At 36.6% G+C, this 25143-nt stretch overlaps 1 non-coding gene and 1 pseudogene across 1 annotated transcript; one reads left to right on the top strand and one right to left on the bottom strand.

The window, feature by feature from the left end:
• Positions 1-4601: 4601 nt before the first annotated feature.
• Positions 4602-16980, bottom strand: LOC122721953 (annotated as a pseudogene).
• Positions 16981-23412: 6432 nt separating this feature from the next.
• On the top strand, positions 23413-23484 carry TRNAQ-UUG. The gene has a single exon. It is a non-coding gene; the product is annotated as a tRNA-Gln (tRNA).
• The last annotated feature ends 1659 nt before the right edge of the window (positions 23485-25143 follow it).

Here is a 25143-nt window from a genome sequence, read left to right as displayed (position 1 = left end):
GCTCAGGAGTTGAGGCCGGAGCAAAAGGACCCGAGGTCGAAGATTTAGACTAAAGGGTGCTAGCTTCTCAGTCATAGGCTAGGGAGGGGGAGGAGCAAGTACAATCACCGCCTCTGAAGGGCGAGCACATTTAGCAAGGTGACTAGTAACCCAGTAGCAATAGCCTTGCCCTTTCGAGCAGCACGTACCACCTCGATGAATCTGTTTGATCTGGCTATATCTGCAAACAAAAGGAAAAGTAAGTAAGAAACTTAGTTCGAAAAATAAGAAGGATGAAAAGAGAAGTACCATGATCCCGAGACTAGGGTGTGCTTTTAGGAAGGATGGGCAATTGAGGAGTGTGGGACTAGCTTACTGGCAGATAACTCTGCCAAGACAAAATGGCATTTCTCACTGCCTGAGTAATATCAATCTTCCTTAAGGCTTTAGCCATTGCCATAAGAAAAGCTAAAGCCTCATCTTCCTCTCTCCTCGGATGGATCCCATCTTTCTTCAACTCTACCCAATAGTGCCAGCTGGTTTGAAAGCACCCAAAACCCCCCCGGCGTACGATGACGAAGGACAAAAACTTATTTTTCCATCATTTCAAAGAAGAAGGCATCCGATGAAAAATGTTTAAGTACTTTCGACTGCTAAAATACCAGAACTCCTCATTTTTACTGATACTCAATTGGTATAGCTGGGAGAAAAGCGCTACACTTGGTTTAATGTGATTGTTAAAACATATGAACAAAAAGGCCACTAAGATTCTCTAATCGTTTGGATGAAGCTGGGTAACTGAAAGCTTGTGAAATAGGAGGACCTCCATGAAGAAGGGTTCTAAAGGGAAGCAGAGACTTGCCTTCAATTGCTCCTTGAAGACGATGATAGTGGCGCCGACGGGTATCAAGTCATTAGCATGAACGCAAGGAGGAGCAAAAATTTGGAAAGAATTTCGAGTAATGTGATAGGTATCATATAAACGATCCACATTACTATTTGAGAAGATGGAAGGGATATCACTAAAAGAGCCACCTTTGTTCTTGGGGCCTCCTTCAATGGAACAATAGAGCTAGCGCTCGAATGGGACCATCAAAGGAGGAGCTAGAAATAGAGACCCTGCTAGGGGAGGAAGAGGTGTTCCTATCCATATTAAAAAAGGACAACAAAGTTATCATGAGACAAGTAAAGACTCTAACAGAAACGAGAAGGGAGTCATAAAGTGAATTCCTCTAAAAAATGAAGCCGCAGAAGAACACAAAAGTGATCCTTGGAAAGGACGATGGAACTTTATAAAGATGGTTTCGATGGCGGGCTTTAAATACATCATGAGAAACATTGCAGTAGTCATCAAAAAGATCAGTATGCAAAACAACATGAGTAGCAAAAAACCAATCTCGAGGGGGCCACGTATCCCGCACCCCCATAAAATATGTCTCCTTTGAATATGAAGAAATAAAGAATAGTAGGGGGACCTTTGATGTTACATAACATATGCCCAAAGTAAGCTATGAGTTGTCATTAGAAAACAGGGCCACGTGACAAAGATCTTATAAGTGAAAAATATGGTCCTGCCTAATGAAAGGGAGATGCAGATACTTTAACACCTAGTTTATCATCAAGGCTCGCCCTCCCCTGATAGGATGAGTCTTGGCACAGAGTTATCATTATTAGGCTTAATCCAGCATATTACCATTTCGCTTGTAATTGCAGGATCACCGACCTATTAGCTAGCAATGTTCCTTGTCGAGTAGCCGACCACATCATCCCTGAATCATCAGAAAATGCTACATTTATCACCATATTCTCATAGTATAAAAAGGGAACGATCACAGAGGTAAGGGTACGCTATCTCTAATACTACTCAAGCTCTAATTCACCCATTGTATTTTCTCTATCTTTCGAGATACTAACTTGAGCGTTAGAGTGGCTGCCGTGGGCACCCACCACCGCCTCATATTTCCTCTCTTGCAGGTTTTAGCTAATCATAGTACAGTTCCACTCCGGCCACTTTATCAATATACTCTCAGCATCATCACATATATAGAAATGATGGATATATATAAATAATATACATGGATGATGGATCTATATGAATAATATATAGCGATAATCTCTAATTTAGTAATATAATCACGAAAAGATTACCAACGAAAAAATAGAAGAATTCAGTTTCTCTAGCAAACAAATTAATTTTTCTATCACTAACGGATCAATCCATTCACTAACGGACCTTGAGTCCGTTAAGAACTACAAATGACCTTTCCATTGATGTTCCGTTATAGTTTATAACGGATTTTGGAGTCGTTGGTACTATATTTATCAATGAGGATTTCTACAATGAATTTAGTCTGTCATAAATCTGTTAGTGAAGTCATTTACTAATGGATTTTCAATATTCAATAACAGATTTTTCCATTATTGAGTAGTAATTTTTTTATAATGAAATTTTATATTTTTCTATAATTACAAATGTTTAAAATATTTTCCTATACTAACTAAAAGAAATCAAATTGAATAATTAAATTAAATCAATTCGTTTCATTGATTAAAATTAATTAGTGCATACTCCTAAATAGGATAAAATAATTAGCTCCAAAAACATATTCAAACAAATATAAATATGATTATAATTTTAAAAAATGTAAACTAGAAAACAAGAAAATGGAGAGAAGAAAAAAGTTTACCATTTAATTAATCTTTTATGTATATATACATATACACGGAACAAAGAGATTTACCAATTATATTGTATAAAACGGCAACTTGCACTCAATAATTCTAAATTCACCTAGAGGAATAATAATTATAGCCATCTACTTATAGCTTAGTATCTAGACATGTTTTTTTTTTAATATGCAAATTAATATTTGCATGGCCACTACTTCGCAGGAAAACTTCATTATAACAAGAAAAATAAATCTAACGACTGATACTGCTATCAATTATCAATTTTCTAGTAATAAATTCCTTAAAAAAAGTTTAATTATTTTATCTGTAATAATATTTCCTGAAGAGTAATTTTTTGAAAAGAAACATGTGGAATATCAGAGCAAAAATTGAAAGTAACCACTATTGAAGCTCTAATTTCACACGGTGTTATAAACGACATACTGCAAAGAGCATCATACATAATAGCAGAAACAGTCTCATATTTGATTGAAAGAAAGCCCACAAAATGTGTCAATCTCTAACCTCGACAGAGGAACACCATATCTACATAGCAATACTATGCATAATCTTTCCTGCACTGTCTTTAGCTACCAAAAAAATTGCAGCACGGAAAAACTGATCCATCTATGCCATATCACAATTAAGCTTGATACACTCTGATGACGTTGAGTCATCTGGGTCCTGGGTCCACACCAGTGAATATTGTCCGCTTTGGCTCAAGGCCACACGGTTTTGCTTAAAACGCGTCCACTGGGGTTACAAGAAGCGTTACAGACTGTAGGCATAAAAGCCTAAGCAAAGAGTAAAGAACCGAGCTCCCAGCTCGGATAGACTCGCAACATGCAGCACTCAGGTAGAATGAAGCCAAGTATAGAGTAAATAACATAGAACCGAGCTCCCTCTATGAAAAAGGCCCATAAATGCAAGAACATATAGGAGGATAAACGAGGGCAAAGGACTGTGCTCACAGCTCGAGTCAGTTTGCCATGAACAAACATTTAGCAAAAATAATCCAAGAAGAAGGAAAACGACAAAGGCCGACCTCCCCATCCCAGTGGAGCACGCAGATTAAGTTGACCGCCTGACGAAAGGTCACCTCGAGGAGGACTAGACAACCGAGCTCACAACCAGAAAAGCAAAGTAAAATCGCCTAAAAGGAAGCCGTGCAAGTACAAATAAAGTACAGGGATTTACTCCCTCACTATTCATGTAATAAATACTGAGGAAGTAAAGGGGCAATCCGAGGAAAATCTAATGACACGAAGCAGATAAAACCTCAGCTCCAGTCTCTGTCAAGACAGAACTAAAGGCAGAAGGACGAGTCCTGCTCATCATCGAGACAGGTACATGATCTGATTTACTATTTGATGCGGAACCCCAGCCTATTAGAGACTGAAACGACACATACCCTAGTAAAAAGAACTTAATTCAGAAAATAATTCCCCAATCTAAAGCACCCTTAATTAACATGCAATTAAGAACACTTATAATGGATTGATTTCAAGAGCAGCAAGAATAAGAAACATACAAGTTAGTATCAAACCTTATTCGTGATGCAATGTTAAGAACCAAGATCTCTCTTAAGCTCTCAAAGAAGAATCGCATAAAGCAATTGTATTGAATAATTGATAATCTGTGTCTACAATAGAAAAAGAGATGCTTTATATAGCCTAAATTGAGACCCATGATCTTTGCCACTTCCCACTACTATACATGGACCCATGATCTTTGTCACTTCCCACAACTATGCATGGACCCATGATCTATGCCACTATCCACTACTAGATAACTACCCACTACCAAATAACTACCCACTACTGGTTAACTACCAACCACTATAAATAAAAAATTTGAATTGTCAATAAGGACACATTTGGCCTAATTGACTTGGAATGACCAGATTGTTCTTCAACTTCAAAATGAACTTGCAAAGCTTCAACATATTCCTTCATGAATCCTTGAAGTGCTTCCTTCATGAATCCTTGAAGTGCTTCCTTCAACCTCTTGGATCTCAGCCTTGTAATTGGTCCTTGAGGCAATGCTAGCTCATCATTTTTGGTGTTGTTGGTCGTGCTTACATCATCCCCTCCCTCTTGAAAAGGATTCATCCTCGAATCTGTACCAAAATCAAAAGGAGACAAATCAGAAACATTAAAGGTAGCACTTACACCAAACTCACCTGGCAGATCAATTATGTATGCATTGTCATTGATCCGTTTCAGCACTTGATATGGTCCATCCCCTCGTGCATCGAGTTTTGATTTCCTTTGAGTTGGAAACCTTTTCTTTCGCATATGGATCCAAACCCAATCACCTGGTTTGAATACAACTTTCTTGCGACCCTTATTGGCCTTTTTCTCATATATGCTGTTACGCTTCTCAATATGCTCACGCGCTTTCACGTGTATTGATTTAACCATTTCAGCCTTCGCTTTTCCATCTAAATTAGACAACTCGTTCAAAGGTAAAGGCATTAAATCTAGTACAGTTAATGGATTAAAACCATACACAACCTCAAAAGGTGAATAACCAGTAGAAGAATGGACTGCTCGATTATAAGCAAATTCAACATATGGCAAACATTCTTCCCAAGTTTTCAAGTTCCTACCCACAATAGCACGAAGCATAGTTCCTAAAGTCCTATTAACAACTTCAGTTTGGCCATCTGTTTGTGGATGACAAGTAGTAGAAAATAAAAGTTTAGTACCCAATTTCCCCCACAAAACACGCCAGAAATGACTAAGGAACTTAGAATCTCTATCAGAAACAATAGTCCTAGGTATACCATGCAAACGGACTACTTCCCTGAAAAACAAATCAGCTATGTTCGTTGCATCATCAGTTTTATGACATGAAATAAAATGTGCCATCTTGCTAAAGCGATCTACAACAACAAACACTGAATCTCTACCTCTTTTTGTCCTAGGTAAACCTATCACAAAATCCATAGATATATCAGTCCAAGGTTCAGTAGGTACAGGCAAAGGAGTATACAACCCATGTGGCAAGGACTTAGATTTAGCCTGTTTACATGCAAAGCATTGAGCACAAATTTTCTCTACATATTTTCGCATGTTAGGCCAATAAAAGTGTTCATTCAACATGTCTAAAGTCTTTTGCACACCAAAATGTCCCATTAATCCTCCTGAATGTGATTCTCTAACAAGCAACTCACGCACTGAACAATTAGGTATGCATATTTGATTCCCCCTAAAAAGAAACCCATCATGCAAATAAAACTTTTTAAATGCCCCATGTTCACATGCCTTAAATACATCAGAAAAATCAATATCATTCTCATACATATCTTTCAAATGCTCAAATCCTAACAACTTAGAACTAAGCATGGAAGTCAATGCATAACGTCTAGATAATGCATCGGCAATCACATTCTCTTTACCTTGCTTGTATTTAATCACATAAGGAAAGATTTCGAGATATTCAACCCACTTACCATGCCGCTTGTTCAACTTCCCTTGTCCCTTCAAGTGTTTGAGAGACTGATGGTCGGTATGAATCACAAACTCATTAGGCAGCAAGTAGTGTTCCCAAACTTCAAGAGCCCTAATCAGTGCATAGAACTCTTTGTCATAGGTGGAATAGTTCAATTGTGCGCCACCTAACTTCTCACTAAAATATGCTATGGGTCGGCCTTCCTGCATAAGAACAGCACCAATACCAATCCCAGAAGCATCACATTCAATTTCAAAGGTTTTAGAAAAATCAGGTAACCTTAAAACAGGAGCGGTAGTAAGTTTTTCTTTCAATGTGTTAAATGCAAGTTCCTGTTCTTTACCCCACTTAAACCCAACAGCCTTTTTAATAATCTCATTTAGAGGTGCAGCAATAGTGCTGAAATCTCTAACAAACCTCCTATAGAAGCTTGCTAATCCATGAAAGGATCTCACCTCATTAGCATTCTTAGGTGTAGGCTATTCTTGGATAGCCTTAACCTTTTCAGTATCTACCTCAACTCCACGTGAACTAATAATAAATCCTAGGAATATGACACTATCAGTACAAAATGTGCATTTCTTAAGATTAGCATACAGTTCATGTTCACGCAACTTCTGTAAAACAAGTTCAACATGCCTAATGTGGTCATCCATGTTTCGGCTATAAATCAATATATCATCAAAATACACAACCACAAACTTACCTAGGTAATCACGCAAGACATGGTTCATCAATCTCATAAATGTGCTAGGTGCATTAGTTAAGCCAAAAGGCATGACTAACCATTCATATAAACCATATTTTGTCTTAAAGGTAGTTTTCCACTCATCACCTAACTTCATCCTAATTTGATGATAACCGCTTTTCAAATCAATTTTTGTAAAGAAAATAGCACCACATAATTCTTCAAGCATATCATCTAATCTAGGAATAGGATGGCGATACTTTACAGTGATTTTGTTGATCGCACAACAATCAACACACATGCGCATTGTTCCATCTTTTTTTGGAACCAACAAAACAGGTACTGCGCATGGACTAAGGCTCTTCCTGATATGTCCCTTAGCTAGCAACTCATCAACTTGCTTTTGCAATTCCTTCGTCTCCTCAGGATTGCTACGGTAAGCTGGACGGTTTGGAATCTGAGTTCCAGGAACAAAATCGATTTGATGTTCTATTCCCCTAATGGGTGGCAACCCAGATGGCACCTCCTCAGGAAATACATCCGCAAACTCCTGCAATAACTTAGAAAAAGAACTAGGCAATTCAACAGTAGGGTTAGTCTCAATCATAAAATTGGAACTAAAACGCAATATAATCAAAGCTCTCTTCCCTAAGTATGCTTTCTTCAGCTCTCTCTCTTTACAATAAAAGGAAGACTTGTTGAATTCTTCACTCTTCTCACTCAGTTCTCCTTTTACCTCCACACTCACTAACGTTTTCTCTCCTGTACATCTCTCATTTTTATCCTTTCCCGTGCAGTCACTCTCCTTTGGGCCATTCGAAACTTTCATTTTACTGCTGGCCTCTTTTCCCTCATTCTTTTTACTTGTCTCACCTCCCTTACCCAATTTCGCAGATTATTGTAATTTCACTTGATCTGCATATACATCTTTAGGAGATAATGGTACAAGTATATGTTTTACACCGAGGAACGTAAAAGAAAACCTATTACTATACCCATCATGAATGACACGCCTATCAAATTGCCATGGTCTACCTAACAAAATATGTCCAGCCTGCATGGGTACAATATCACAAGTAACCTCATCTATATATTTGCCAATAGAAAATGACACTTTACATTGCTTGGTTACCTTTGCCTCGCCGATATCATTCAACCACTGAAGTCTGTAAGGATTAGGGTGTTTAATAGTTTCTAGTCCTAATTTATCAACTAAAATAGTACTAGCACAATTAACTTGACTACCCGAATCTATTATCATGCTACAGACTTTACCACCAACCAAACAACGAGTGTGAAAGATGTTTTCACGCTGTTCAAGTCCCTCTTCTTTAATAGAAACATTTAAAGTACGCAATATCACTAAGGACTCTCCTTGAACAGGATACTCTTCTATCTCTACATCAGAACAATCTTCTAAAGGTGGTACTTCATCAGAATCAGAATCACTTTCGGAGACTATCTCATCTCCCCTCACTATCATAGCACGTTTATTAGCACACTCATTGGCATAATGCCCACGTCCTTTACATTTAAAGCACTGAATATCTCTAGTTCTATTTGATTTAGGGGCTGATTCATTTTTACCATGAGAGTTGGATGTTTCTTTGGAAGGTAACATGCCTTTTTGAGTTGAAGACTTTTCAAACCTTTTAGGATCAGGCTTGGTGTTCCATTTGGAATCCCATTTGCTGTTGGAGTTTTGAGCAGCCCTGTTGCTCCCCCATCTATTTCGACCTCTTTGTCTTTCCACCTTAATTGCAATGTTCACCAAGTCTTCCAAATCAACATATGGTTGCAAATCAACCACATCAGCAATCTCCTTGTTAAGACCACCAAAGAAACGAGCCATAGTCTGGTCTTCCTCCTCCACTATGTTTGCTTTGATCAGGAGCAACTCCATCTCCTTATGATACTCATCAACAGATTTTTATCCTTGGATTAGCCTTTGCAACTGATGATGGAGATCTCTATGGTAATAAGTAGGCACATATTTCTTCCTCATTATTCGCTTCATCTCATCCCAACTAGCAATGGGTAACTCTCCATTCCTTCTCCTAGATTTTACAAGCTCATCCCACCATATTAGTGCATAATCTGAAAACTCAAGGGCAGCAAGTTTTACCTTTTTATCATCGGAATAGTTTTGACAGTTAAAAACCATCTCCACTTTACGCTCCCACTCTAAATAGGCATCAACATCAGCCTTACCATTGAAGCTTGGAATCTTCATCTTTATGGAGTTCATACTGTTATCTACATATGGTACACGATCATTGAACCTTCTGGCTCGGACAGGGGCTGATTGTGCCTCATTTTCCTCTTCATAGGATGGATCGTGTGTATCATCATCCCTCTGAATGGACTTGCCCTTTGAAGATCTAAGGTTGTCCTCAAGGTTATCCATTCTCGAATTTAGCTTCTGAAAGCTATCCATGAAAGCTTTATATATATCTTTAAGATCAAATGTAGGGTCAGAAGTATCACCAGTATTATGCCCAGACATTATAGAAAAAAAATTCACAATTCTCTCAACTCACGTGTTTAATTTTCAAGCACTCACTTGGTATCTCAAAAGTGCACTTCAGAATAAAGACTCAATAAGCCAAGCTTGTATGATTCAAATAATAAGGAAAGCAAGGAAAGACCTAGGAAGAAAAGATAGGAAACAACACTAGATGCAAACTGACCAAAATGAACAAATAGATTGATTTAGCACACAAAAGTTAAATTTCGTGTACTAAGTGTAATTAGATGTTCAACAATGTGCAATTTGTCAAACTAAATGTAAGGAACCAACAGACAGAAAGACACCAAATTGACAAACTAAGAATCAAAAATTGACAAGACGGACATGCTTAACACGAAGTTTTCCCTAAGCATGCAATCCTAGGTTAACTGATATTAATATTGACTCAACAAAAAATAATTCAAAGCAAGCAAACAAAATAGACACTTAAAACAGCAAGTATTAAGTACAACTGTTTTGTGAAAATACTACCCAAATTTGTCCTAAACCTACCCCAAACATGTATTTCGAATTTCAAGCCCAGAAATATGTTTAAGGTATATGAAATATGATTTATATCAGTATATATCAATCAGAATGAAGTTTGAACAAATGAACCAAAGTGGCAGAAATTCTTTTTTTTTTTCCTTTTTTTTTTCTTCTTGTTTTGATTTTTTTTTATATGGACAGAAGTAAAACACTGGAAATACTATTCTAAGAGTATTAGAATAACAGCATATGAATTAGGGCAGAAAGCATAAACCAAATCACTAAAGATAGTAATTGCGCCTAAACAAGAATTTAGGGTAAATTTTGATTTGAACAGCAACCAAACAATGTATTAGACTCTAATAGGTATCCCAAACCAGATTTCCAAAGTGATATATTCAGCCAATAATGGACAAATTTGAATGCAAAGACGCAAAGGATAGTTAAGAAATTATTACTAAGCCTAGCTCTGATACCAATTGATGCGGAACCCCAGCCTATTAGAGACTGAAATGACACATACCCTAGTAAAAAGAACTTAATTCAGAAAATAATTCCCCAATCTAAAGCACCCTTAATTAACATGCAATTAAGAACACTTATAATGGATTGATTTCAAGAGCAGCAAGAATAAGAAACATACAAGTTAGTATCAAACCTTATTCGTGATGCAATGTCAAGAACCAAGATCTCTCTTAAGCTCTCAAAGAAGAACCGCATAAAGCAATTGTATTGAATAATTGATAATCTGTGTCTACAACAGAAAAAGAGATGCTTTATATAGCCTAAATTGAGACCCATAATCTTTGCCACTTCCCACTACTATACATGGACCCATGATCTTTGCCACTTCCCACAACTATGCATGGACCCATGATCTATGCCATTATCCACTACTAGATAACTACCCACTACCAAATAACTACCCACTACTGGTTAACTACCAACTACTAAATGATTACCCACTATAAATACAAAATTTGAATTGTCAATAAGGACACATTTGGCCTAATTGACTTGAAATGACCAGATTGTTCTTCAACTTCAAAATGAACTTGCAAAGCTTCAACATATTCCTTCATGAATCCTTGAAGTGCTTCCTTCAACCTCTTGGATCTCAGCCTTGTAATTGGTCCTTGAGGCAATGCTAGCTCATCATTTTTGGTGTTGTTGGTCGTGCTTACATCACTATTACTCAGCAAAGGTTGTGTGCCCGAGCTCACATTAATAAAGTAACAAGACAGAACTCACGAGTGCAGCTAGCCCAGCTCAGAAAGAGCTTACGGATGAGAATGCCTGGTGAGATTAGAAAAGTTTATAAGTCAGAGACTAAGTCCCTGGTTAAAATTTTCAGCCTTGCTTAGCTGAGAGAAAAGGAATGAAAAATGATGTAGACAATTCCTTACAAAGTTTATTAAGCACAGCGTAAGTCTTTCTTGTCAAAACTTTAAAATTTAGACAAGTTAGACTGTTTAACAGAAAGAGTAGTCCAAGTAAAAGAAATTAAAATTTCATTAGAGAAAAAAGATATTACAACCTATTTATCTGATGAGGTCGAAGGAAAAATAGTCCTTAAGGGACTTACATTTCTAAGAATGTCATCGCCTACACTATCTTTATTTACATTTGCATCTGAAGGAGATCTGGCACCCTCCAATTCAGATCTCCCAATGCCAACAACAGGCGCATTCTCCAGCCCTGGGCCGGGGTCACCCCCTTCAGGCTCGGGGTCGTCTCCTTCAGTTCCGAGGTCCTCCATATCTTCCCCGTCCAGCTCGGATTCTTCCTCAGAAGACCCAGCTGCAGTGCGAGAGGTTCCTCTAGGCAAGGGGAAATCATCTTCCCCATATAGCACATTGTCGCCATCAGAATCCACTTCGGCAACTCGAAGTTCTGCCAGAGGAGTATTAGGAGCATGTCTGGCTTCTCTTAAACCCCGATTGTAGCCAGTCCGGAACATGCGGAAGGCTTTCTGCCAAATAGCAATCTTCATCTCTGCAAAGGCTTTATACTCCTCAAGTCGTGACTCACAGGCCTCAGCTATAACTGCCTTCAGCTCAGGGGAATCCTTATAGTCTTGGAGGTGAGCTTCACAGGCCTGCTCAATCTTTCTTTTTAGCTCATCCGACTCCTGATACTCCACCAGACGCTTCTCGCACTCCAGCTGAATCTTGCCCTCAGCATGTCTGGCTACCTCGAACAGGGTCGAACATTTACGTTCTAAAGTCCTGACCTCATGGCTAAGCTGTTGATTACGAAGTTTGGACTCCTCCGCCGATGAAGCTAGATTTCTGATACGTTCAGAACTCGTGCTCAGCTCCTGCTCAAGGACCTCCACCCGAGCTAAGGCCATCTCTTTTTGGATATCCACCTTATCCAGGTGAACTTGAAGTCTTTCTGAATCAACCTTTAGGGCCTCATACTGGCGCTGGACCTCATCTTTCCGGCTTATAGCCTCATCCCTCTCATGAAGGACCCCCACCATGGAGGACAGCTGCTTCAAAACCCCCTCGCAGCGGACCTCAGCAGCAGCTGCCCTCTCATCTAATTCCTTTAAAATTTCCCGGGTGTGAGACAACTCAGCTTCCAGGGATTTAGCATGTTCATGCGCCTCGGCTGTTCTCACATCAGCCCTTTTGAGAGCCTTCAAGGCTGTATGTAACTCGAGTTGGAGAGACTCGGAGTGCTCTCGAGCAGCTGTGAGATTGCCTCTAACGTCGCCGGTAGCAGATAAGTTCTCTTCCAGGCGTGCCTCTTCAATCTGGCGATTCACAGACTCCCGGAGAGAATGGTCGCGAGCATCTACCTCCATGAAGAGGCCTGTCACCTAGTACAAAAGAACAACCATCAAAAGAAAGAAATAAAGAGAACCAAAAGAGAAACAGAAAGACAATTTACCATCAGAAGCATCTCCTTAATTATATCCCCGAGCTCCTCTCGAGATCGAGATCGGAACGACGCTTGTTCCCTAGTAGAACTGGCTAGAAGACCAGTGAGAGCAAGCAGGCGTTGATCTGAGGCCTCCATAATTCCACCAAACATCCGTTCTCTAAGGATTTCGGCGACTACACTAGTCGGAGACTGATGGGTGATGTCTTCTGCGTTCAGAATGTCGTTGTCAGGAGCAGACAACAGAGGTACAACGGGAACATCTTTTTCTTTCCCAATAGGAGGGAAGGCTGGAGATGATCCTTTGGAAGCCCTGTGCTTCTTCCGAGCAGGAGCTGGGGCAAATGTTCCAGGAGAGGAGAGACGCTTATCCCCGGTCTTCGCTATGGCGCCCCCAGACCCAGATCCAATCCCCACTGGGGCAGGGGCATCTCTGGTAGGAGCCTCCGGGACACTGTCCTCAACAAGAATGACCTCCATTCCCATCCCAGGAGCCTCATCTTCAATAATGGGGGACTCAAGTCTTCCCCGTGGCGCCTCTTCAAAAGGAAGAGCAGGATCCGACTTCGTCTGTTCAATGTCCCCTGCCTGCTTCACAACAACTAGAGAAGTTTCCTGCGCGTCCTCTGTAGAACCCTGATCAGACTTAGACTCCTGAACAGGTTTCAGAGTAGAGGCCGACCTGCCACGGCCAGACGACCGTGAGGATCTGGCACCATGGGAGCTCGGCTTAAGAGCTCTAAAGGAAGCTCTGGCAAGAGGTCGGCTAATCTTCCTAGAAGACACAATCTGAGCCACCTCTTCAGTGACCTCAGACACGCGACGCCCAGCCCGAAGGGCATCTAGGGCAGCGTTCATGCTTTCCCGAGACAGAACTAAGTTTTTTGGGGGCTTGACCTGGTCCATCTTAACGTCGAAAGCTGCCAAAAAACACACAACCAGAAAAGATTAGTGTACTTTCTAATATCACTTACAAGGAAAAAGCAAAATTGTTAAACAAGGCACTATACCCGTGTCTCGGATATCCCTAAGGTTAGACACGAACATACACTTCTCGACGTCATACTTCTTGTCAACAGAAGTCAGTCGAAGATACCCCACCTGCTCGGTAAGGCTTAGTTGGGGCAGGTCGTTGCAACCCAGGGGGACATCCTCCCAGCCTAACCTCACTCCCCACGATAAGTCAGTCTCTTTTCTCAGCTCTGCCACAAGGAAACTCTCTACCCATCCCTTTATTGAGTCCTTGTAGCCCGTGAAAAGAGACAATCCACTACGGGGAAAAAAATAGTAAAAATTCTGAACCGATCTAACGAGGCAGAAGAAAGTGGCGAATAGACACGCCGTGGGTGTAAAACCCCAACTCAAACAGATAGATTCAAAACAACACATGAACAAAATGGAATTTGGGGACAACATCCGGGGGGTTATCCCAAAGTATTGGAAAACCTCGATGAAGAAAGGGGTAAAAGGGAAAGTCAGACCGAAGTCCCTCTGCTTAAGGAAGAAGAATATGCAACGACCCCTTTGGGGATCTATCAAACCAGAAGGGGAAGGGTTTGGAAGAACTATCCTTTCATTTTGGAGAGGAGCTCGAATAAGGTAAAGCGGAGTGTCTAAATACCCCCGAGAAATATACTTAGTTATGGAAGAAGGAGTAATGTGCGACTCGAGGTTAGCAACATCGGGAAGCTTAGAACCCTCCATGAAGGAATAAGAGAGCGTACCTGAAACGCAATGAGGTTGAAAAAGCAGAAGAAATCGAAGGAAAACACAGAGCAGAAGAGAACAAGTTTCCTTAGAAGGCAGAGAGAATTCGCAATGAAAGGCAATAATGAGATGAAGAGTTACTCTAGACAGTTTTGTCTTGGAGCGGCGCGGTCATTATTACTCTCGAAGTTTACCCCCTCATCAGTTGGGCAATAACTGCCGAGAAGGTAAAGGGGCAATTGAGGACCGCTAGACTTCCCCACCCCTGTCAAAGGTCAAGCCCACGGCAATAGCCCATCATCCAAAGGCCCACACTCTATCTGCATAAAACAAACCCAACTCGTCCAGACCTTAAGACCGGGCTCCACCTGGATCTCTCACCCAGGACGACTCGACAAGTAAGATCTACCTCATCACCACTCATACGATAAATACTGAAGAGGCAAAAGGGCACATCGTGGAAAGATCTAAGGACGCAAGCAGATGGAAGCATGATAAAGACCAGACCTGCTCATCACCTAAAAAGGTACATGATCTGACTTATCATTGTTAAGCAAAGGCTACAAGCCCGAAGTGGTAATAACGAAGTGAGGAGGACGTCGTGGAATCATACAAACCTATGGGTCAAGACCTCAGTTCACTGGTTAAAAATGGAGCTCACGGGTACGGTTAGTCCAGCTCGGAAAGAGTAAACCAAAAGCTCAGTTGGCTAAATGAACTCTAGTTCTGATTGGCTAGGAGGCGAGGAGGAAAAAATGATACAGCGGATTCCTCAGGAAAAATTACGAAGCACGCAGTCTAAATACTTCACTCATGATAAGGAAAGAACAGCTTGAGTATGAACAAAAAACAAAAATTTCATTAAAAGAAAAATACATTACAGCATGTTACAAATACCTACATTACAGGATAAAAAGCTATCCCTAAAGGATTTACATGTCCGGATACATCATCATCTACGTTTACATCACTATCACCTACCCCACCGTCTTAGCTTTCGATTCAGAAGAACTCTCATAGTTCGGAAGATGAGCTTCGCAGGCCGGCTGAGCTCTGTCTCGTTATTATAGGGGAACTGAACAAGTTGATCCCCATAAGCATCTCTCACTGTTCCGTCATAGGCAGGCTTCCTGCCGCCCAAGTGTGATGCACGATACACTCGAGCAAGCCGAGGAAAACCGACGAGGCATTCTGAAGAGCAATGGAACAAGTGAATGTTGCAAACCTACACACATACTATGTTGGACTAATTTTAGCAGATTACCCCTGCTTCCTGATTTAAACGAAGACCTGGATGAATTGTCCTTACTTATATACTTGTAAGCTAAACTTTCAATATCACGAAGCACATGTTGAAAAGCATCGCCAGAAGGCAGGGCAAGCTTCGCTCCCGTCGATCTGCAGTGCCCGATTGATCTCGAAGTCCGAGAGGACCCGAAAGCTCGAACAGTTCGAGCAGCCAAGACCGACTTGCCTTTGCTATACGACCTTGAAAATTCGGAACCTTGAGAGCTCGACATTGGAGCTCGGGCAGGAATAGGGGAAGGAGGCCATCCGGACGACCTGGAAGATATGATTTTGGTAACTTGTCGAGTAACCTCCTCCGCCGATCGCCCCACTAGGAGGACGTCCGAAGCAACGTTCAAGCTCCCCATGGGCAGCGTAAGAATCTTAGGGGGCTTAATCCGCTTCATCTTCATCCCAAAGGCTGCAAAAATCACAAAAGCAAGGTTAAAACAGACCCATGAGAGACAGAGCAGATTCGAAAGAAAACATAAGGAGAGTGAAACCAGGGGCCAGCGTTCGAGAAACCATCCCGAAATGTAGAAAAACCCCGTTGAAAGAAGGAGATAAGTGAAGGGTAAACCGTACCTCTTTCGCATGACAAAGAAAACTAAACTTGCATCTTTCGGGAGATCGATTGAACTAGAGGAAGGAGGATCGGAGAGAGAGATCCCGTTGTCCCGACAAGGAGCCCAAGGATGAGAAGGAGGTGTTATTAATATATAGCCAAAGGCTGAGATTTCAATGTAAGACAGGGCGACATTATACTCTAGGCTAGCGGCATCAGAATCCTTAAAGGCTATTCACAAGAGAGGAAAGAAAGCGTATCGGAAAGATAAAGGCAGGAAAGTGAAGATAGCAGTGTGCACAAAGAGCAGAGGAAAGCTAGAAATAGAAAAACGACAGAGAAGATTTAAAGCTACAGGTGACAATAAGATGAAAGGGCATTATGGAGCAAGCTGAATTCAAACAGGCGCGGTCATAATGATTTTTGGTGTTTACCCCCTCGACAGTTGGGGCAATAACTGCCGAGAAGGTAAAGGGGCAATTGATGACCGCTGGGTTTCTCTATCCCGGTCAAGGGCTAAGCCCGCGGTAATGGTTCATCATCCGAAAGCCCATACATCCGAAAGCCCATACATCCTCTACACTGATAGGTCAGGCCCATTCGATCCTCGATACTAAGCCCCCTCTGAATTTCTCAACCAGGTCGGCCCAGCCTTCACTGCTCCTCGGGCTGACCCCCTTTGGGCCCAGCTTTGTTCCTATCTTCCGGCCCAGCCCGGAACCAGGAGGAAGATTCATCCATCTGCCTTGTGGGCCCATCTACACATGCACAGGGAGAATCAAAGGCCGTTACACATGGAGCAGAGATCTTATTCCCTCGTACATCCGTATCAACGTAGCAGGGACAGGTGGACCAATGATATACGTTCTATTAGCACGTCACTAGCGGACAAAAGGAAACATATAAAAGGAGAAATACTCTCCTCTATGTCTAAGCTTTTTCCAGTTTTTACAGAACCCATTGTAAAACCCTATTTTCTGGATCTCAGATCATCACACTCCATAAGGGGAGGACACTAAGAAGCAACTAAACAAAATGAATATGACTGAAAGGGAGAATCAGTAAAAACACCACTCTACTAGAATAGGTTAAGATCAATAGAGATACGACATGATGTTGCGACTAGATCGAGATGTACAAACTCAAAAAAACCTTTATTTCTTTCATTCTAAATATGGTATAGGATAAGTGTAACCAGAGTTAGTAATGGAAGCCGCTTTGTGTCCATTTCAAACCTTTACAGTAATTTTTCCCACTATTTTATGAAACTCAAAAAGTCCATAGTATCATGTTTATAATCAGAAAGACCAATGAGTTAAACTGCATGAGCATGTGAGCACCAAAAAAATATATATGTTCCAAGGTTTTAGACGAAAACTGGCAAATGGAGCACCTAGGATCATGCAAGACACCTCGCCGAACCAAATTAACAAAAGTTTATAATACATTATGAAAAGGTCGCCAAAGAAGAATTCACAATTTTATAGGGAGCTAAAGTGATCACATTTTCTTCCATATGCTTGGACGTATGCTAAAAGAAAAGAAGGGTGTAGCTATCACCTATTGAGCATATAAACTGAACATGAGTTACCTACGAATGGACTGAATACTATATTGGCCATTTTGTACATAATATCAAATAAGAGAATCTGGCATTCTAGGGCTATCGGGATAGAGAGAATAGCCCTAGCTTGTTAATAATTGAATAACTGCTTCACTCGCTGATGATTTCAATCTAGCATATTATATCAATTAAATCTGCTACCCTATTAATGCCAACTGAACAAGTTACAGGACTAGACAATCTGAACTTATCTAACCCAAGCACCCAGTATAATTTTCTAATTTTTCATTATCACCCTACCAAAAATTTAATAACAGACTATTTAATTTTATTGAAAACTACTTGAAAAATTGAAGAATAGCCATCGAATAAATAAAAATATAAATAAAATTGATTTAACCATTATAGATGGACCCGCCTGTAATAAGAGTTTTGTTCACAATTTTTAATAATGAACATGTTAAATTCCTAGGATTGAATAATACCCAATATTCAATAAAAATATAAATCAAAACTAATTTTTACACTGCTACATAATAAATTTAAAGTAATAATTGTAAATTGTTATAATATATACTTAAATTACATTCATAACAATGATAACATTTCAAATATCGCTAGATTTATTTTCATTCCCCTAATATAAAATAATAATTTAATTATATTTTCTTAACGGATTAAAATCACAATTAAAATTATAATTTTATTAAGCATATAATAAGTAATTTATTAAAAATATATTATTTTATATAATAAAAGTTAAATGTTATCTGCAATAATGTTAAATTGTAATTAAATTGATATCTAAAAAAATTAAGATAATAATTTTATATTCATTGTTAAAATATTATTATCTAAATTTTAAAATGTAATATTATTATAAAAAAAATATTCTTAATTTATTGAATTTATAAACATGTAAGTATGCACTAATTAAATAATAATAAGTTTAAATTTAGTAAATGAGTGCAAATATTTTGAATTTGATTTATTAAAAAGAAGCCAGACAAAATTCGTCCCTCTTTAATATCATAGATAGACGGCTTTCCTGCTAAGAATTGCTTCTCCCACTCAATAATGAGTTCTTCCTCTCCCCATCATTGGATGAAACATACATATTCTCCAGTTGGTTTTGGTTCTTTTGAAACATATCGATGCTAAAAGAGCGAGGATTTTTTTGTTAAGTCTGCCTTTATCTTTTCTCTTGTTGTGGTAGGCTTAATTTGTTGTTTGCATATTGTTGCAGATATTTCATATGGCTATCAAAAGTCATTTATTAGTGGTTCTGCCTAGCTTCTAGCTAGTGGTGGCTCTATCGGTGGGATGCTCATGACATCCATCCATGGGTTGATATGATCCTTCACGAGTTCTACCTATCACTGCATGCATCTGTGGCTCCATGGTTAACTCTAAACTTTGCTTTTTTGAGCTTTTGTCTTACCATGTTTTTGGGCTTCATGGTTTATGGCTGAATCTTCTAAGCTTCTAGATTATAGTTTTCTTTCTTATCTTTATGGAGAAGTTATTTGGAAGCTCAAGCTTATGCTCCTAGGGTTGCTTCTTCTCTATAGAAGAAGTTCTTTTCCTGACCTTGCTTTTGGATTTGCTTATGATGAGTGGAGTTTTTCTACCGGCAACGCTTCTGTTCATCCTCCTTATAATACTAGGCTATTATATATCCTAGGATTGGGTCTTACTCAATGGTCTAGGGTTTAGTCTGCACTCTTATTGTCTTTGGGCTTGAACTTTCATGTATTAGACTTTAGATAGGGCTATGTTTAGAAGCCTTTTGAATTTGGCTATAATTTTATCTTTTAATTAAAGTCTATCTTTGATTAAAAAAAAAAAAAAGATGTCATGGCATGAGACTCTTCTTTTTTAATTAGTGGTTACAAATTGATACTTTAGGTATGTGATTTTTAATATTTGTAAAACCAGCTTTTGCTACTTAATGAGCCTATCCAACATGTATCCAAAGTAGTCATTTCAATGGTCTCCTGATTATCCAAATTATAAAGTTAAATAATCAACTCAAATTTTGACTTAAAAAAATAAATATAAAACTTATTTTTCTAATAAAAATAACTCACAACAAGAGATTTTCCACATCTTTTATATATAATAATAATAATAATAATAATAATAATAATAATAGTAATAGTAATAGTAATAGTAATAGTAATAGTAATGGTAATACGTTAACTATCTAGTGAAATCATAGGGTGGGATGTATATATTTCTTTTAATTTTGATTCTTCTAAAGCATATCGATGCTAAAAAAGTAAGGAGTTTTCAATTTAGATCTGCATTTATCTTTTTTTTTTTCTTTTTTTTTTCTATTACAGATATGCTTTATGCCTTTTAGAAGTCTTTTCTCAACAATTGTGTCAAGCTTTTAGTTTGTGGTGGCTTTATCTCAAGGATGCTCATGACACCTATATTCATGTTGATCTGGTCTCTCACAAGTTTTACCTACCATCGCATGTATCTGTTGCTCCATGGTTAACTTTAAACTTTTTTTTTTTGAGCTTTTGCCTTACCATGTGTGTGTTTGAGCTTCATGGTTGTTTGGAAGCTTGAACTTATGCTCCTTAGGTTGCTCCTTCTTTGTAGGAGAAGCTTTTTTCTCTTGGCCTTACTTTTAGATTGGCTTATGGAGAATGGAGTTTTTATACCGGTGATACTTCTGTTCATTCTTCTTATGATGCCAAAAGATCAAGTCTAACCTAATGACCTAGGGTTTAGTATACACCAAAGTGCTTCTCTATTGGACCTTTTGGAGCTTTACTTCTTGTTTTTAGACTTGAACTTTCATGTACTATACTTTAGATGGGCCATGTTTAGAAATCATTTGGATTATGTTATAATTTTATCTTTTGATGACAAAAAAAGAAAAAAAAAAGTAAAATAGATGATACTTGATGATTGAGATCTAGAGAGAAATAAAATTTCTGTGTGTATGGAAAAACTCAGTCTGAATGGTTCACGTCTTCTTCTTTTATTCATTTTTCCCTTATCTTCTAAAGACGCATAACCGTCACCCTGCTACAGTACCACCTGTCATTGTCAAGCAGAGCTCTACGTAAGGACATATTTGCCTTCTCACTATTGTCAGACAATCATTTAATTCTCTTTCAGCGCTCGTATTGCTAGGTCCGTAGCATAATTGCTCCTGTTCTCCTACTTCCTTACCACGTCAGAGGAGCTGGGTCCTTTTCTGAGGAAACCTGAACCCCAATCAGCCTGACCTGTTCGATTGGGAATAGGACTGCACGCTAACAGATCATTTTACACGGTAGATTTTAGTGGATTTTGAGTATGAACGTTATACAAGAGCTCAACTACTGCATGAATACCAGTGATCCAGCGGTCATCAACAAGTGACCGTAATATTTTAATAAGTGATTTCAAACCGAAACTTTAGGTACTTTACTTTTAAAATTATAGAATAACTTGCCCATTTAATGAGCTTGTTCAACACATATCTATAATTACAAAGTTACCTAATCAACTTAAATTTTGACTAAAACATAAATGTAATATTTATTTATTTTTTAATAAAAAGAACTTGTAACAAGGAATTTAGTCGGAATCTACCTCCAAATCTTTTATATATTAAAATAATGATAACGGTATGGATAATAATAATAATAATAATAATAATAATAATAATAATAATAATAATAATAAATCAGTTATCTAGTGAGATTATAGTAATGTATTTGATTTATTAAATAAAAAATAATAGAAAATAAAAGAAATAACTAATAATAAATTGATTCCCAAGATCCAAAACAAGCGGAATTCTTGGCATGTCTGTGAATTATCTTTATACCTAACATATTTTATTATTGCATTTAACCTTGGTCAACCTTTATATATTTCCTTTTTTTTTTAATTTATATTTGAAAAATTAAACAGTTTAATTTTGAATTTTATTCCTATTAGATTATCTTATTTTTAACTTTCTGTTCAAATCAATCCATACATTTTGATGTAATCTCAATTTAGCCCAAGTTGAGCTTCTTAAGTTCTGACCTAATTCAAGTAACAAAGAATTTTAACCTAAAAAATTAAGAAATTAAGATTTTTAATTTTTTATATAAATTAAGAACTTAACAAATTTACTCTATAGATTTTAATTTTTGAGCTAATTAATGATAGCTACAGTAAATCCAAGAGAAAATTTTATATATTTGAATGGAGGAATGATTATCAGTATAAAATTTTAAGAATAGTTGACGAGACAAACTAGGTCATCTTCATTTTTTTTTTTAAAAATGTGTATATGAAAGTTAAAAACGTATTGTACATATTTATCATTTTAATTTTTATGTGTTTTTATTAAATTTCATTTTTGTTTTTAATTTTGTAGTAGCTATTACTTTTAGTATTTAATTGTTATAATTAAAAATTTTAATTGATGACTAATATTTTCTTTTATTAAAAAAATTAAAATTTTAATTTTATAAAATATATGAATATTTTGATTGATTTATAAATAGGAACTAAATAGTTACTTTCAAAGAAAATAAGAAATTTATTAATTCTAACAAAGCAAAATGAGAAGCTATTAATAACCCTTAATTAAATAAATAATTACACATATATGAAAATAGAAAAATGAAATAAAATATTGCTATAAAATTCTTTTTGTTAAAATACAAATTATAACTCTTATATTTTCTATAAAAATATAAATTTAATCATAACAACAATTAATATGTTTTCCATATAAATTTCTTAATAGATTTAATATTTGCAACATAAATAAACATCAATCAAAATAATTTTTTTTTTCAAATAATTTAATATTTTTATAAAAAGATGTTTCTAATTTATCATCAAAGTTAATAAATTTTTAAATATTAATTTAAATGCACTTACAGACTTAGTCTAGTGGTAAGTGAGAGATTTTAGATTCTATTTCCCAATTCTTATTAGCTAATAACAATTAAATTACTCTCCCAATCCTTATTAGCTAATAACAATTAAATTAACTAATATTATTGACTAATAAATTGCATATTAAGAGGTATTGAGTCACTCAGTAGAATTTTTTTTTTTCTTTTTAAGTTATAGGTATTAATTAAATTTATATTAAATTATTGTATATAGTTTATTAGAAAAATGCATAAATTGAATTATAAAATGAATTAAGATTAATAAAGTCTTTTTGAAATGATATTTATTTTATATTCAAGTAAGCAAGTGGATGATTAGGGCGATTATTAGTATAATTTTAGCTTTTTAATTAATTTAATAATATTGAATCATATATAAAGTATTTCAACTTCTCTAATAAAAAGATTATTTTAAGGTTTCACTGTTAACTATAGATCTGTAAATTATTTTTTTATATATGATTTGGTAAACCATTTTTAATTTCTAATGGAAAAATACCACTACAAAAAAGAAAAATATAATTATGATTTTTTTATCGATAGATAATTAATAATTTTATTATTATTATTTTAAATAATTAGTAAATAGTACATAATTTATTTTAACTACTATTTTTTGATAATTTAATTGGTAATTTTTATTTTTTTAAATAAATTTATGTTATTAAATTAAATTGTGGAGGGAAAGGTCAGCCAAGGGTTTCTGGTTCCATGGTGTAGTGGTTAGCACTCTGGACTTTGAATCCAGCGACCTGGGTTCGACTCCCGGTGGGACCTGCTGTTGGGTGTAATAAGAAATTAAATTATTTAAGTTTTTTTCCTTTTAAATCTATAAAGTAAATCAACCACTAAGTTAAATCAGCTTAAATTAATTTAAAGATTATTGTTTTAACGTCATATTTCTTTTTTATTTGTTTGAAAATGTACAAAATCCTTTTTCTAATTTTTTTAAATTAATTACAATTTAATTCTTATAGTTTAATAACATACACATTAGTTTATTTTTAAAAGTGAATTATTTAATTTTTATAATTTTCAAATATCTAAATCATCATTCTCATATTGTCTTTAAAAAATTATATATTTGAATTAAAAAAACTAAATTATTATAATGCAAAAAAAAGACTAAATTGTAAATAAAATAAAATAAATTTATTGTACACAGATCAATTTGTTGATTTTTCAACATTACAAGATATAAATAGTTAGTTTCTAAAAATGTAAAGACTAAATGCCTTCTATTATCGTTATGGGTTCATATTTTTGTTTTCAAAAGTAAAATAAAAAAAAAATATCTAGAATGTGTTAATACAAAATATTTTCACAAAACTATGAAAATTAGAAGGGTCAGGAATAAGTTTACTATCTTGGCACTCCCTATTAAGGCAATAGTGATTGATCAAAGAAGTATTAAACAAGTTATAATTGAGTTTTACTAGAATTTGACGAGTGCAAGTAGCTAAGGTAGTTATGTTCATGTTGATATTATTAGAACTAATATTGTTGTTAGTGCAGAAGAAACTTTAGGACCCTAGAAGACTGTAACTACTAACTAATAAGGAAATGAAGATGGCTTTGTAGTCAATAAGATGTGATAAAGCCCCAAGAATTGATATTTTCAATAGCTTCTTCTTTAGAAAAACATGGGATATTATGAAGATAAAAGTCATTGCAGTTTTTAGGAAGTTTTTTGAGCTAGAAGGCTGTTGAAGTGTCTATTATATACACATTACTTATTACAATTTCATTCACAAGATCGTTACTAAAATATTGACAAACAAAATGGGCCGTGAATGTTCTTAAAAGGATTTTTAATTGAACCTAGGCTTCGTTTATTTGATGAAAAATATTTTTCAAACAAATATTTTTCATATTTTCTGATGTTTGAGGTATTTAGAAAACATTAAATTTAAGCAATGGAAAATACACCTCGTTGGAAAATATTTTCCATAGAATTATTTTTCACAAACAAATAGAGCCTTAGTTTGCTTGGTAGAAGAATTATTGACAATATCTTCTTAGCCCATGAGTTGATTAGAAATCATCATATGGATGTTGGACCTCCTAGGTGTACTATGAAGGTTGACCTAAGGAAAGAATTTATCTTATGCACGTAGAGTTCAATTGGTTAATGATTTAATTTGCCAAAAGCAATGGTAAAAGAGATTGACAGAAGATGCATGAGTTTCTTATGAAAAGGGTTATTAAAAGCCAAAGGAGAATAGTTGTGACTTAGGAGAAGGTTTAAAGGCTTAAGAATGAAGGAAGTTTGAGCATTAAGAATATAGTTTCTTAGAATAAAGTTATTGTGGTAAGCAAACATGGGATTTTGTCAATTCGAAATTATAGGCTGTCTAAGTTGCTAGAAACAAGCTCAACCAATTGATTTCTAGGGTATCACCAAACCTCTGGATGTTAGCTAGGCCTGGAGGCATT

The sequence above is a fragment of the Manihot esculenta genome, chromosome 15 (assembly GCF_001659605.2).
Source record: "Manihot esculenta cultivar AM560-2 chromosome 15, M.esculenta_v8, whole genome shotgun sequence".
NCBI classification, from domain to species: Eukaryota; Viridiplantae; Streptophyta; class Magnoliopsida; order Malpighiales; family Euphorbiaceae; genus Manihot; species Manihot esculenta.
The sequence above is the reverse complement of the archived record's forward strand: the minus strand, read 5'-3'. Positions and strand labels throughout refer to the sequence as shown.